Genomic DNA, 17,278 nt, shown 5'->3' with positions numbered 1-17,278 from the left:
CTGCTTTTATCGGAAAACACAGTGGTTTAGTTGGACCGGAATGGGCCGGAACGCCGTTCCGGAAAATACTTTCCCGCTTTAGAATGACGTAATATTTTTACATTCAGTAAGAAAATCTTATAATCTGTAGATAGCGCTGAAACGTCATGGGTGTACTCTAGCGAACTAATATCGAACCCTACGGTTTTATGTTCATAAGATTCGGTCGCTATTACACTCCTGGGCGGTTTTCTGGTTTTCTAAGATTGGCTACACTGCTATTGGATTCGGAGAGCGGGAAGTGAGCACAACTTTCTTCCACTTGTTTTATTTGTGTGAATCCAAGTTTTATTTTGTTTTGCTCAATGTGTTGCTGTGAAGCAGATATAATGGAATCTCTTTGCAGTTAAAGAACATCAGTAGTCCCCTAGTACCTTCCAAGTTTTCCAGTGGCTGTGAAAGTGAGTTGTGAGTGTGACCATGAGTTTACTGAAGTGGCTGGGTTAAAAAAAAACGTGCTGGGGATGAAAATGAAGAATCAAAGAATACTAAAAATGTGTGTGATGGCTCAAGTAAAAACGAAAATGAATGGACTTCCGAGAACATTAGTTTCATTAAAGACCTGAGTATAAAGACAGAGCCTGGGTTCAATGTTGCTGAAATGTGATGCAGATTCAAGGGAGAATCTAAGTTATGGTTCTACACCTTCTACCATCGACTGTGAAATTCAAGGACCCAGCTACCGAAAACAAGATTTTCCAGACTATTGGAAGGAGTCTCAGTACCGTTATTTTTTGGCAGAGAACAAGTGGTTATTTGCAGAAAAAAAAAGGCTGCAATATAAGTACCTATATAGGAAAGTATATTAGGATTAGGAGTTTCTAATGGGGCAGGATTTAAGCTAATGAAAGTATGGGTAGAAAGCAAGGTTCATCCCAACCGAAATAATATTAATCAACAACAAATAAGCCTTCGGAAAAAAATTTCAGCACAAACATTCAGAATCTCACAAAAGAGCTATGTTACAAAAATCAGAATCTCATCAAAATATATTTGAAAGTTGCTTGGACACTATGAATGTCAAACACCTAGAAACCACCGTTCGAGTATTTCGAACAGCATACTCAATTGCGAAAAGAAATAGACCCTTCGTAGACCTACAGACTTATGTTGAACTTCAACAATTAAATGATTTAGATATTGGACGAGTTCTTCATACAAATTTTAGTTGTGCTAATATTATTGAACACATTTGACAGGAAATGAGAAATAAAATAGCAAAATCTATAACCGATAACCAGAGGAGAATCAGTATTATGATTGAAGACCCAACAACAGTTAGTGTAAAATATGTATTATGTTTGAGATGTGCCCTTTCAGATAATTCTGAAGTTGTTCCTTTTTTCTGGGACTTGATAGAACTTTAATCAAATACAGCAGATGTTATTACTCGAGAGATATTGAAGAATCTTTCTTCATATGGGATGAATGAAAATTTCTAGCTGAACATTTAGTTGGTCTAGCATGTGATGCGGCCTCTGTAATGTTAGGTAGAAAAAATGAGTTGGAGCACAGTTTTTAAATTTATTTCCAGATATAGTAATCTGGCACTGTTTAAACCATCGCTTGGAATGGCCGTTTCTGGTACAAGAAATGAAGTTACAGGTGTTAATCATTTCCATTCTTTCTTTGACAAATTGTATTCTTTACATAGCATGTCTCCCAAAAATCAAAGGTAACTCAACATTTGTGGTGCTTCACTGGAACAAAGAGTTAAGAAGATTGGGAAATTATTTACAATAAGATGGGTAACATCAGGCCAGAGAACTGTAAAAGCTGTCTGGGAAAACTATAGTGCACTAGTAAAACATTATAGTGAGGCCAAAAATGACCACCAGAGAGACTCCAAAGAAAGGGCAAAATTCCAAGGTCTAGAAAATATGTTAACATGTGTAGAATTTCTACAAAACATTGCAATTATGTATGATGCTCTTGTTGAGTTAGCTGATTTGTCATTAGAGTTGCAGAAAACAGAGACAAGTCTGACAGAGGCTCAAAATGCAATCAAGCACACTATAAAAGTGTTTGAATCTATGTGTAACTCAGCTTCACAGAACAGTTCATAAAGCAGCAGAAATCAAAAAGTTTACAAAAATAGGATTACATGATTCGAAAAAGTTGTAAAAATTGACGGAAAGTAGTTTATCAGAAGTATTGTGAACAATTTAAATAACAGGCTTATGGAAAATGTGTCCACATCATCTCATCTTGGTTCCAGCTCTAGTCAGCAGACATATGAGAGAATAACAAAAGTTCTCAGTGATTTAAAGGTACTATAAAAAAATAATTGGCCCTCCACTTTCTACTTTGGATATCTGCTATGGTGATGAGAGTGCTGGCAACCTTTGTGACTTTTTCCACATGCCAGACAGGAGGAGGTACATTAATGCTTTTATAAAGTATGTCGAGACCAAGGAAATTCCAGTGGAGCTGATGCCTTTAATCAAGACTGTACAGACCATTCCAATCTCTTCAGCAGAAGCTGAAAGAGCTTTCAGTACCATGAATGAGATCGACACCGAAAAGAGAAATAGGCTGCTGGTTGCAAGATCAAGCGGACTTATTTTCATAAGCAGCGTTGGACCTCCTGTGCATTTATTTAACACACAACCATATGTCAAGTCATGGCTACGGAAAGGGAGAAGTTCAGCTGATGAAACAGCTTGTTGGAGACATGAATTCGCTGATTTTGACACCCAATACGAGTCCATTTGGAAACTACTGAATTAATAAGTTGAGTTCCTGTAAATATTTTGTTCCAACTAAATCACTGGGAAAACATAACGGGCCTTCACTCCATCCTCCAATGAGCTCTCATTTAACACCACTGAAGTCGCATATGGCGGTGATTTAGGGTAAGTGGAATGCACGCCGCACGCGTCTTACTCGGGGCTGTCCTTCAAGTAACCGATTTCGAACAGTTTGTTGCTTCACTGTGGTGCCAACTGCCGCTCGAATTGCTGCTGCAGACGCAGTCCGCTGCGCCTCAGCCATACGCCGAATACCGCGATCCTGCCTCTCGGTGGTGCCACGGGGACGTCCGGAGCTCGGTCTTCTTACGAGCATACCTTCTCATAACCACTGCTGCCAGCACGCATGCGCAGTGGAGACATTCCTGCCAAGTCGTTCTGCAATAACGCGGAAGGAAAATCCACCTTCACGTAGCCCTATTATACGGCCTCGTTCAACCGTAGTGAGCTGTTGATACTGGCCTCTTCGTCGTCGTAAAGGCATTCTTGACCCACTCACAGTCACTCCGTCCAATCTCACAGGTAACTTACGCTCTCGCACAGTACAGCCCGTATTTAGAGCAAACCTGATGTGCAACGTCATGGGGCCGCTACTAGCGCCACGTTAATGCGATTTGCGGGAAATTTGAATCAACGTCATCTTTCAGGTGTATAAACACGCCTACCAACGTTCGTTAATCTATCACAAACCCTTCTTGGTGTTTGGATTTTTTTTTCCGTCATTGTATTGTCAGACTAGCTATAGTACCCGTCGTTGACGGGACTCACTTAGCGTATGCATGATTACATTTTCGTTCACCTCACATTGTTCCCAGACTTAGTGGGTATGCCTCTTCCTGTCAACGGCTTGAAATGAAAATCCACAGCCTGTTTCCAGTCATTCGACCGGGTCAGGAATGGAATGAATGAAGCCCCCATCTAGCAGCGAGGATTAGGAAATGTGCCGGCTGCCGAAACTTGTCGCACTCCTCTGGGGCAATGATAAATGACTGACAGATGAGATGTTAATGGAGAGTGTTCCTGGAATGAGAGATGACAGGGAAAATCGGAGTACCCGGAGAAAAACCTGTCCCGCCTCCGCTTTGTCCAGCACAAATCTCACATGGAGTGGCCGAGATTTGAACCACAGTATCCAGCGGTGAGAGGCCGGCACGCTGCCGCCTGAGCCACGGAGGCTCTCTGTCAGCGGCTTGTCGTGAAGTAATCATTTCCCCTTGCTCTCTGTGGCCCTTTGAACTTTCTTTTTCTTGTTTTGCATTATTGCTGATCTTGAATTGATCTTTTCCTCCCATATAAAAGAAAGGCCTATCGGGTTAATATTTAAAAAAAAAAATAGCGACAGATGTACTAACGTTGCCGGAACGATCTGTATAGCAACTCTCTTTACAGTCTAAAGAGTTGGAATAATAATTATAATAATGTTATTAGCTTTACGTCCTACTAACTACTTTTACGGGTTTCGGGGACGCCGAGGTACCGAGATTTTGCCCCGCAGGAATTATTTTACGTGCCAGTGAATCTACAGACACGAGGCTGACGTATTTGAGCACCTTCAAATACCACCGGACTGAGCTAGGATCGAACCTGTCAAGTTGGGGTCAGAAGGCCAGCGCCTCAACCGTCTGAGCCACTCTGCCCGGCTCTTGGACTTAAACTTTCACAAGACTGGCACTGATATTTCCCGTCTTTTGTCTGTATTAGAAAGAAGTATAAGATCAAAAAATAGCCATGAGCTATTTTCGTGCAAAAGCAACTCTTGGAGAGAAACATTGAGTTTTATGCTTCAGGCCCCTTCTGAAGCACCCCGCCCTGGTGAAATTTCTTGGACAACTTACAACTAAGATCCTACTCGATCTTATCTAATGTGAAATACCAAGTTTCATTAAAATCCACCCATCCCCTTTCCCCTGATGTTATGTCAGACACAGAAAAACATTAACCTGAACTCAACATAACTTAGTTCATTACAATGACTTCAGTACTCTTGTCAAAATACAATATTAACCAACTGGAATGTCGCGTTTAAAAGCAATTCTATCATATGAAATGCTCGATCAAATGAGAAACGATAGAGTTTCTCACTTTTTACGATCTGTACTACGCTGGCGGTCTAACAGTTCCAAGTTCTAGAACTGGAATGACCCCACCACGGACAGCGTTGAACATTGGTATTCCCGCTACTACTAAAACGTTTCATTCCATCCCTGAAGGGGACGGCGGGCCTCCTAGATGGTAACGCCGTCTCTCAGGTCAGGGAGATACGCGTATGATACGGTGAAGGAATGTTCGGAGGCGTGCGGCCGTGGCCTATACTAGGAACTGTCCCGGCATTCGCCTTAGTGCAGGAGAATGAAAAACCACGGAAAACCATTCTGAGGACAGCTGACGGTGGGGACCAGCCCCTCTCGGTCTCTTGAATGCCGATACGTAGAGCCACGGCAGAGTGGCGGCACCCCTCCTCTGCTCGGTTGGTCGGTCGGAGTGCAGAGCCGTCGAACCACGGACCTGCCGTAGCCACCTGTAGGCCGAAGCCCACTCTGCACCGAACACTGGTCTTCCGTTTTCTGTAAAGTGTGCACAGCGCTTGATAGCAGGGATCGAATAGCGGGAATACTATGATGAACCAGTGTGTCACGGACCAGTAATCAGAACATGTATGAACTAGAGGAATGGTATGCTACAAAAGAAAGTTATCTCAACTCCTCAGCTAGTTCCCGCCAATATTCAGGCAGGCTGTTCTTCTGGGTACGCAGCAGTAATGTTTTCTATCGGAGACGACTGGCAGTGGAAGAGACAAAGCATATCGTAACAATCAATACCCCACCCCATGGCACAACAGCCCTTGAAGGGCCTTGGCATACCAAGCGACCGCTGCTCAGCCGGAAAGCCTGCAGATTACGAGGTGTCGTGTGGTCAGCACGACGAATCCTCTCGGCCGTTATTCTTGGCTTTCGAGACCGGGTAACAATCAATAGTCAAAGCAATATTATTGTTGGTCAGTTTTAAGGGCTTTTTATATTGCAGACCTTCATATTTAATTTTCGTCCAACTCTGTGATATTATGGTATCTGAGGTAAAGATAGTCCTGCTTTCACGACGTTTGTTCACGATATTTCTCTCATTTTGATAGTCAACTTTACAATTTTTTTTTTTTTTTTTTTTTTTTTTTTTTGCTAGTGGCTTTACGTCGCACCGACACAAATAGGTCTTATGGCGACGATGGGATAGGAAAGGTCTAGGAGTTGGAAGGAAGCGGCCGAGGCCTTAATTAAGGTACAGCCCCAGCATTTGCCTGGTGTGAAAATGGGGAAACCACGGAAAACCATTTTCAGGGCTGCTGACAGTGGGATTCGAACCCACTATCTCCCAGATGCAAGCTCACAGCCGCGCGCCCCTAACCCCACGGCCGACTCGCCCGGTACTTTACAATTCGCTTTAACGATATGGTCTGATGATCATGCAGTTTTTCACTTTAAGACAATCACGACAAAACCACCACAGGCATTCAATAATATATCCATCTTTGCGATAGTCGGTGTTTACGTAAACTAAGCAACACAAGTCTAAATTCATGACTATCTCTGTTATCATAACCGGTACGATAAAAGCGTATAAGACATAAATGACCGGAAATTGTATTATCTGTAACTTATGTTATGTAGTGTTTATCGATAGAACCATTAATATCATAGATATTTGAGAATTATTATTATTATTTTTTTGCTAGTTGTTTTACGTCGCACCGACACAGATAGGTCTTACGGCGACGATTGGACAGGAAAGGGCTAGGAGTGGGAAGGAAGCGGCCGTGGCCTTAATTAAGGTACAGGCCCAGCACTTGCCTGGTGTGAAAATGGGAAACCACGGAAACCATTTTCAGGGCTGCCGACAGTGGGGTTCGAACCTACTATCTCCCGAATACTGGCCGCACTTAAGCGACTGCAGCTATCGAGCTCGGTAGAATTAATTTTAGGCCTCCTCCTAAACTACCATATCATCTAGTGTGAATACATTCGTATTTATAGCCTAGATTATGGTGATTTATTCCCCGATTTTACATATCGATTTTCATCAAATTCTGTCAAGCAATTTTCTTGTGATGCGCGTGCATACATACATACATACGACAGACAGAGATGACGAAAAATTAAAAATTTTATTTCCTTTCTTTTTTTGAAACAAACATGAGCAATGTACAGACAAAACTCATATCTTCTATAGGTATATAGAGGATGGTCGGAAACAGTGTGAACTTGGTATACAAGCATTAGAGGACTGGTCGTACTGATAAATGATTTGAGAAAAATAATTTGACATCTTACGCTGTTATCATTTTATCAGCTGATGAAATCAGCCAATCAGATCGTTTCGTGGGCGAATTCGAATGGGCTTTGCGAGGCGGTGTTACTAAATCTGCACGCGATGTAAGGTCGGCTCGAGAAATCAGCATCAAATATAAAAACACCGTGGGTTTCAGTCGGTGTCACCGTAGCGTACTTGCTATGGCGCGATCCTGTCAGCTCGGAGATCCGCCTTTAAATCCCTCCCATGGCAAGGGTTTTGTTTCTTCGATTGGTGCTCTCAAGCAGGTCATCAGTCGCAGCTGATAAAATGACCACGTCGTGAAATGTCAAATTATTTTTTGAAATTATTTATCAGTATGGCCAACCCTCTAACGCTCCATATACCATGTTCACGTTGTTTCCGACCACTCGCATTGTACGTACTTCTGGAAGGAATAATGAAGGAACTGAGAGAAATACGGTACGCAGTGCCACACTGGCTAGGTTGCTACATTATTTGTACATGCCAAAATGCCTGATATTGTCCTAATAGGGAATGGATGCCTAGTTGCACTTCCCCTTAAAACAATACTGTAAATAATAATATGTTGTTTGCTTTACGTTCCACTAATTACTTTTATGGTGCCGGAATTTAGTCCCGCAGGAATTCTTTTTCGTGCCAGTAAATCTACCGACACGACGCTGAAGTATTTGAGTACCTTCAAATATCACCGGACTGAGCCAGGATCGAACCTGCCAGGTTGGAGTCAGTAGGCGAGAGCCTGAAACGTGGCTCTCTGAACCGAAGGAGTCTACACTGACTATTCAGCCAAGGAGCAAGATACTTTCGGGATACAATAATATGAACGGTAGCAATTGGTAAGCAGGATCTCCTCACTAGAAGGGTGGCAACATAAAATTCAAACCAACCGTTAGAAAATACCCATAAGTATATATCACTAGTTTCGGAAATAATGGGGGAGAAATGGTAAGCAACATTACATGACGATTCTAGGTTCATTTCCCCAAAGAACATTTCATCAGTGGCGTATGCTGCAATCAAGACATGGGCAATCACTAGACTTAGGTTACCCATTTCCGGTAGTTGGTTTAGTGAACGTCAAGCCTTAAGGGTTTTGAGCTGCAGCTAATAGCCATCGGAGTAGCCCACTGTGTTAAGGATGGTTCACAAGCCCTAGCCTCTGCTACTGTCAATACTCAACACCTGATCAATGTAGATGGTAGCTAAAGAATCAGCCGCCTCGTACTCTTAATTCCCTAGTTCGGGGACTGGATGCTTATGACGTCTTCACCATTCATTTCATCAGGTCACCATCAAGCCTTTCCAGAGGCTATGCATTATTATTATTATCATTATTATTTCTTTCTTAATCCGTTTGTCCTCCAGGGTTAGTTTTTCCCTCGGACTCAGCGAGAGATCCCACCTCTACATTCAAGGCCAGTGCCCTGGAACGTGAGACTTTGGGTCAGGGCATACAACTGCAAAGGAGGACTAGTACCTCGTCCAGGCTGCCTTACCTGCTATGCTGAGCAGGGACCTTGTGGGGGATGGGAAGATCGGAAGGGATAGATAAGGATGAGGGAAGGAAGCGGCCGTGGCCTTAAGTTAGTTACCAACCCGGCATTTGCCTGGAGGAGAAGTGGGAAACCACGGAAAACCACTTCGAGGATGGCTGAGGTAGGAATCGAACCCTCCTCTACTTAGTTGACCTCCCGAGGCTGAGTGGACCCCGTTCCAGCCCTCGTACCACTTTTCAAATTTCGTGACAGAGTCGGGATTCGAACCTGGGTCTCCGTGGGTGGCAGGTAAACACTAACCACTACACCACACAGGCGGACATTATTATCAGTGGCGTATCCTGGAATCTCCACTGAGGCATGCAACTAGTAACCATGCAATTAACACAATGTATTAAGTAAATTTCAATTCAGCTCACCCTCATTACATGTAGGTGAACTCGAGCCAAACAGTTTTACTGTAAGTTTCTGGATTGAACGTGCGTACACAATTCTTGTTTTCTGTTTTTAAATTTACGAGGGTCCGCCTCTGTGGTGTAGTGGTTAGTGTGATTAGCTGACACCCCCGGAGGCCCGGGTTCGATTCCCGGCTCTGCCACGAAATTTGAAAAGTGGTAGGAAGGCTGGAACGTGGTCCACTCAGCCTCGGGAGGTCAACTGAGTAGACGTGGGTTCGATTCCCACCTCAGCCATCCTCGAAGTGGTTTTCCGTGGTTTCCCACTTCTCCTCCAGGCAAATGCCGGGATGGTACCTAACTTCAGGCCACGGCCGCTTCCTTCCCTCTTCCTTGTCTATCCCTTCCAATCTTCCCATCCCCCGCAAGGCCCCTGTTCAGCATAGCAGGTGAGGCGAGGTACTGGTCATCCTCCCCAGTTGAATCCCCCGACCCACAGTCTGAAGCTCCAGTACACTGCCCTTGAGGAGGTAGAGGAGGGATCCCTCGCCGAGTCCGAGGGAAAAGCCAACCCTGGAGGGTAAGCAGATTAAGAAGAAGAAGAAGAAAAAGGAGAAGAAGAAGAAGAAGAAGAAATGTACGAGGGAAGGTAGTGGTCTCCCGGCTTTAACTATTTGAATCTTTTCATCAAACGAACGGCCAGTAAATGGCTTTTCAAACTGATTTACAATTATATCCGTTTTAGACTCATCCATCGTTAATACCACATGTGCGCAAAATATAATAAAACACCGAAAACACAATGAATTAACTCACTAGTTAGCCACAACTCAAGCACTGGAGGTAAGTCACCCCAGTGGCATTGGTCAGTTTCGTCACGTTGGGTTCTCGCTGGGGGGGTAATCTGTGGGTCCCGTTCGCTGTAAAGATGCCGACTTTCTCCAAGTTGCTAACAGATGGCAGAGGGTAGCACGGGTATGGGGTGACAAATTCTGACCAAGTTTTAATTGCAGCGACATCGTTCGGAGGGTTTCAGAACTACGTCTGTCACCAAATGCAATTTTAAGATTGAATGCCTTACATCCTTAACTCCTCCATTCGCTGTCTCTTTCTTCCTAGAGTGGTGTAGACGGCCAGACTACACCAGCACCACACGTAGTCAAGCAACGGAACCAGTACCGTTGCGCGGACCTTTTGAACTTCTGAGAGATGAAATCATTAATATTCGACTTGAAACAACCTAAAATCGTACATCAGACAGTTCTTTGTGTTATCATAACGCATGCAATGAATGCCTTGCATTGAAGGAGAATACGCCCCTGATTATTATTCTTATTCTTCTTATTATAATTTTCTCAGTTGCAAACAATAAGCATGGTCAACAATAAAGTTTGTGAAGTTCGCATGAGCCACATAACCAAATACTTTTCATACTTTTTATGTTGAAATACCCTTTGTACGGATTCTTGTTTTTCTCCTCCTGTTCACACTATAACTGAATAAGAGGTGGGGTAGGCTTACCATTTTTAATTATCAGCAATTTACCTTCATATTTCAGTTGCGAGAATGGTTTATCCAACAACTTACACACGGTTCAGCCATTTCACAAAAATAACATCACAAGGCCACAGTCACGTTAAACATTATTTCAGATAAACTAATATTGTTCTGAGATCAACTGAAATATACCAATAATTTCCAACTATAAGCAATCCATAAGATGTCCTGCACATGCAAAAACAAACTTGTGATACTGTAGCACATGGGTGAATCCCATCAATTCGGACAACTTCCAGAGAACTTCGGGTCTTTGGCCCTTCTCTTTCCACCGCTGTCTCTCTCGTTAGTGGCAGTGATTTGACAGACTGAAGCCTAGCCCAGCTCAAGGTTAGGATCCCCTCGTTCCCCGCACCATTCTGACATTCGCCAGCAAGCCTCGCGCGGCGGGTCGAGGGGAGTGGGCCGAAGGCCTGGGCTGCGATGTTAGTCTCCGATGCCTTGCTCTCAGAAATATGAGCGACGTTCTTTCTCAATGCTTTCAAGTTTTGTAATTGGAAGAATGTGTCAGATGCTTACATTATAATAAGATTTAGATTTCCATCGTTCTCATTTGAGGCTTGGGCTTCACTGATAATAGCCTTGATAGCCCTCTGTATACGCCACTGCATTTCATCAGTAATACTTTCTCCCTTCGGTAAATTAACCCATAGGGATTGATCCAAAGAATATTCAACCAGAAATTCATCTAATAGGTTTACTGTTTCGATTTTTTTCTTTTGAAAATATAAATTTATATGATATTGTCTGTTTTGTAGAATGCAGAGTAGAATGTTGAATACTTTGTCTGCTCAAATGAAAAATTTATTATATAAAGACTACCACCAAAATATGTATCTTAGAATATGAACATGGTATGAAAGTGATCTTCTTCTTTCTATTATTTTCAATCTTGGGGTCGGTATTTCCTGTAGATCTGGTCCAGTTTCATGACTGGTTGCCCTTCATGACACCAACCCCATGTGGAGGAACGTATTCACTATAGCACGTTTCTGTGGCGTACAACATTTACTGTAAAAGTTCTTATTTTCCAAACTAAATTTATTGAACTACTTCTGTTATTTAATTCAAGTTGTTTTCTCTTCACATTTTTACAAAATATGCAAGCATAATGCAACCCAACCAATTTATATATTGTACATATAGTAACATAATGCCTTATGTTTGACATACTAAAATGTTTTAAGAAATGCCAGAGAACCAGAATCCTTAATCATGGGTGTCTCACATTGTTTAAGCACTCGTAAGGTGCGTTCACACCTATATTAGATCACTGTATCTGTATCATGAATGGCCTGTGAAAACATACTTTTGTATCAAAAATGATACAGTATTCAGTATTGTGCCAAATCCGGTCGAACTCGGGCCACACGAGCTCTGAGACTTGATGTTGATGCGCTGTTCCTCAATCAGAGAGAGCTCCATACCGACGGCAGGTGAAAACGGGTAACTTTCAACAAGCAGCCGCACACTGCTACTGACACGCAGAGCTCTCTGACTCTAACTGAGCATTGAGAACATTGGCGACAACAGCAGTGCCACCTGGCGGCGCCTCCACGATACGTGATACGTCACCCCGACAGATTTATACGTATTTTCCGGACAAACCTCGTACAGTCAAGTGAAATGAAATTTCTGAGAAGCAGGATAGGAGTGACAAGATGGGATAAGATGAGAAGGTTCAATATATAGTAAAAGAATAGGATAGAGGCATCTAGAGTTAGATGGTATGGACACATGAAGAGAATGACAGAGGAAAGGATACCGAGGAGGATGTACGAAATGGAGATAACAGATAAACGGCCAAGAGGAAGACAAAGAGACAGGTGGATAAAAGGAGTGGAAGTGTGTGTACAGAGAAGAGGAGAGGACTGGGCATGAGGGACTAGGGATAAGTGGTGGGTAGACAAGAGGAGATGGAGAGGCTTATGTTCAAAGCAGACCTGGCCAACAACTGGAAACTGCAGATGATGATGACGTGATATACAAATGAAGTTTCCATACTGACCACTGGACACCCTGTGGGTGGGGGTGGTATAATACACCCACAGTATCTCCTGCCTGTTGTAAGAGGCAATTAAAAGGGGAACAGGGCTCTGAACTTGGGAGCATGGGTTGGCAACCACTGTTCTCCTAGCTGAGTCTAGCATTGCTTCTACTCACTTGTGTCAGACTCCTCACTTTAATCTTTACTATCTGACCTCCCCTGGTTAACTCTTGTTCTTTTCCGATCCCCTATGGTATTCGGTTTGCGAGGCCTAGGGAGTCTCATTTTCATGCCCTTCTTGGCTCTTCCCTTTTGCTGATACCCTACCTTCATTCTTCAAAGTGTTGGACCTCTTCTGTTTTCCTTCTGATTAGTCAAGAGGATGATTGCTCACCGTTGTGGAAAAGAACATAGACACCCAAGTTAATATGTTAGTAAAAAGTTTATCCTTTGTCTCACATAGAAACAAGCTATACCAAAATTTAGCTTATTTTATTCTAAGTTTAATTATGTGGGCCGGCCCCATGGTGTAGGGGTAGCGTGCCTGCCTCTTACCCGGAGGCCCCGGGTTCGATTCCCGGCCAGGTCAGGGATTTTTACCTGGACCTGAGGGCTGGTTCGAGGTCCACTCAGCCTATGTGATTAGAATTGAGGAGCTATCTGACGGTGAGATAGCGGCCCCAGTCTAGAAAGCCAAGAATAACGTCCGAGAGGATTCATCGTGCTGATCACACGACACCTCGTAATCTGCAGGCCTTCGGGCTGAGCAGCGGTCGCTTGGTAGGCCAAGGCCCTTCAAGGGCTGTAGTGCCATGGGGTTTGGTTTGGTTTGGTTAATTATGTGGAGTAAATATTTTTATTGTAAGCAGTTAAACTTCTAACACAGGAGTGCTCACTTTGAAAATTCATAACTTTAAAAGTATTGATCTGATCGTTTCCAAACTTTAATATGTTTTAAATTGTTGATCGATATACCAAGTTTTATATCATCTGGTATTTGTGAAAAAGGCTGTTATAAATTTTGTGAAACAACATTTTCTCATTACTGGGTGATCATAAGAGTAAAAACTTCAGCTTGTTGTGAAACTCATGAGAACATCAGGCCAAAATTAAAACTGCTTTTTGCCTATATACAATTGTTGGTTTTATATTGATTTATATTTAATTGAGTGGTTTTGAGAGAAGAAATCAGCATATCCACCGAGCGGTGTTGCTCATTTGGCCTACTTGCTGCGCCAACTGAACTCTCAATTCTCTGTATCAGCTTTGAGTCATGTAGAGCTACTTTGTAGTGGTCCGGCTCCATGGCTAAATGGTTAGCGTGCTGGCCTTCGGTCACAGGAGTCCCGGGTTCGATTCCCGGCGGGGTCGGGAATTTTAACCATAATTGGTTAATTTCTCTGACACGGGGGCTGGGTGTATGTGTCGTCTTCATCATCATTTCATCTTCATCACGACGCGCAGGTCGCCTACGGGAGTCAAATCAAAAGACCTGCATCTGGCGAGCCGAACTTGTCTTCGGACACTCCCGGCACTAAAAGCCATACGCCATTTCACTTTGTAATGAATGTGTTATGGGGTGAGAAGGTGGAATAGTGGAATAACATGCTAGATGACGAAGAGTGGTATTTTTCCAGATCACCCGGAATTTTAAATACAAAATGTTTCAGAAAATGAACACATCCCACCACTACTACTGATATCTTGAGGAGATGATACAGTTATCACCTAGCCCTGAGTGAAGATAAATTTCAATGACCTGGCCAATAATTGAACCCGGGACCCGTGTATCCAAAAACCAACACACTCACCGTTCAGCTGTGGAATCTCACAAAGAGTAAAGGATTTTTTGGCACACACTGTAGGGGTTTAAAGTTTTCCTGACCGGGAAAAGCCAACGATGAAGGATTAACACACAACCTTTACATTCCTTTCAGAATCGAGCAGTGAAGATTTCTTTCATTTTGCCTGCAATTCTTGTTGTTCACATAAAAGTGAGACATTTTGAAGAAACAATGGCTTCTTCTCTACTTCTGAGGAAAGTAAGTTTCCAAATAATTCTGCGAAGTGCACTGATGCATTAATCATTAATGAAACAAAGAGGTCCTTCTTATAAGACTGAACTTACAGCAAAATACGAGATATACTACCTAATTCTATCCTTGATATACCGAGCGGTAGTCCAATAAAGGTTTTAAACAAAAGAACAAACATCCACTTATTGCAGAGCAGGGAACACCCAACTGACGTTCAACCCGGCAACGTCGCTAGGGTTTCCAGGGCCAAGTGCATTGTTCTCGCTGGCTGGTAGGCTGATTTCTTCTCACACAACCACCCAGTTAAATACAGTATAAATCAATATAAAGTCAAGAATTGCATGCAGGAAAAAAGCAGTTTTAATTTTAGCTTGACATTCTCATGAGCTTCATGAAATGAAAATCCACAGCCTGTTTCCAGTTATTTGACTGGGTCAGGAATGGAATTAATGAAGTCCCCACCTAGCAGCGAGGACAGGAATTATGCCGGCTACCGAAGCCTGTCGCACTTCTCTGGGGCAACGTTTAAAGAATGACAGATGAAATGAAATTATATTAGAGTGCGTTGCTGGAATGAAATATGGCAGGAAAAACCGGAGTACCCGGAGAAAAACCTGTCCCGCCTCTGCTTCGTCCAGCACAAATCTCACATGGAGTGACCAGGATTTGAACCACGGAACTCAGCGGTGAGAGGCCGGCGCACTGCCACCTGAACCACTGAGGCTCCTCATGAGCTTCATAACAAGCCAAATTTTTACGGCTATGATCACCCAGTAATAAGAAAACATTGTTTCACAAAATTTACAACCTCTTTCATAATTAACAGATTAAATAAAAGCTGGGTATACAGATCAACAGTAAGTTACTTTAAGATGTATTAAAGTTTGGTAATGAGCAGATCAATACTTTTAAAATTTTCAAAGTGAGCGGTCCGTTGGAAATGAAAAGCATACTGGCACTTTTTTTTTTTGCTCAACCTGCATAAAAATTTTAACTGGGTATGATAACAATTTCTACTCCACGTGATTAAATGTAGAATAACATGAGCTAAATGCTAGTGTAGCTAGTTTTTATGTGCAACAACGGATAAGCTTTTTATTAAAGAATTAACTCGGGTGTCTATACTTTTCTCCACAACATTAGTTGTACTTCCTCTTAAACAGTTATCACCACTATCACCACCAATGACCGCTAACCAACTGCAAATCGCAAAATAAACTCGAACCACTATGAATTTCTCTGTTGATAAAAATTTACTCTATCATCTCTGTGTTCTTCTCAATTTAGTTTTAGAATACAATGCATGAAAATATAGCTAGCAACAGCCAACTGGCATTGGAGAGACATTGCCACTACACTAAGGTTACCACAGCTTTTTCACAATTTCTGTGGACTAATATAAACACACGTAAAATGTACTTTTGTATTGTGCTGTATGTCAGTTTTGCCATTCAGTTACATTGCTTCGTGCATATTTGAAAAGATAATATTATTCATTCTACTTACCTACTACTTATTTACTTCACGTTATCATTTTCCATGACTCAGAGCACTGTTATGCTTCTCTGTTTCCACGTGATCTACAGCAGAGGTTTTAGTGCTGCTCCCAACACAAACGATTGTTTGGCACAAATAACAAATGCCAGTAGATTAATTTACACACATGAACACAATGCAGGTGTACCATGTGCTTACAGACACCGCAAACTGCTGCAAACTAAACAGAAGCTGCACGCTGAAGAACTGATATTCACATGTATTTTAAAAATTGCACATGAGTGCAAGAAGTAGACCAAAGAGATTGCAATCAGAGAGCATGAATTAGAGATACAATATGAAAGTAAATGTTGTGGTGGAAGGAGCACATCTTGCAAGCACAGTAGGTGTGGTTGAATCAGTAAGGTGCATGTGGTCTTTAAGATCTGAAAATGGATCAAAGGTACGAATCCTACATAATCAGATGTGTTTGATCATATTCATAGTTTCATTGTATCCATGCAGCGCAACATAATGTTAAGTATAAATGCTGCCTGAACTCCACTCCTATGAATAGACAACACAACATGGAGCTCCTTCATTCACTCTTGAAGTGGAAGTAAATGTAATTATAATTACTAGTCTACACATATAATGTACTTTAGTAATGAAGACATTGAGATGATACCCATCTATGAATAAACAAGACAAGATCCATTACAACTACAAGCAACTTCCTGAGAAGAAAAATGACAGTCATTTGTTTCAGAGTCTTGAACAATGTTTACGTGTGGTAGAGGCATTTGGAAGGACACTTCCTGTTAGAGATGCTCTTATAATATCTGGTCATAAAGAAGAGGTTGTTTTAGATGTTATATGGAAAGTCTCTCAAATTGCTATATGGGCACTTGCTTAACATATCAACATTTTGGGTAACAAAAAAATTACATCAGGAACTCCAGAATAATTTTGTCAAGTGACAATACACAATACAACTAATAAGCAACCTATTTTTCTACAGCCCTCTTTTTAGGGCTATACTTTGCAAACAAGGAGGCACATGCCCATTGTAATGACTACTCACCCGCTAGAGATCTCTTCTCTCCAAACATCCTGCTTGCTGCCTTATCAACTTCACCTCATCGCTTCTGGCCTTGGGATTTCTTTCGCCCTCATCATGCTGAGCAACTTATCCAGCCCTCGTGCCTCTTTCTCG

The 17,278-nt window shown here is 42.3% G+C and overlaps 1 protein-coding gene across 1 annotated transcript in view; it reads left to right on the top strand.

Annotated features, from left to right (window-relative positions):
* Positions 1-17,278, top strand: part of LOC136857129 (uncharacterized) — a 139,121-nt gene that overhangs the window by 51,237 nt on the left and 70,606 nt on the right. The gene's annotated exons all lie outside the window — the stretch shown is intronic.

Source organism: Anabrus simplex, chromosome 1 (genome assembly GCF_040414725.1).
Source record: "Anabrus simplex isolate iqAnaSimp1 chromosome 1, ASM4041472v1, whole genome shotgun sequence".
Lineage (NCBI taxonomy): Eukaryota > Metazoa > Arthropoda > Insecta > Orthoptera > Tettigoniidae > Anabrus > Anabrus simplex.
The sequence above is the reverse complement of the archived record's forward strand: the minus strand, read 5'-3'. Positions and strand labels throughout refer to the sequence as shown.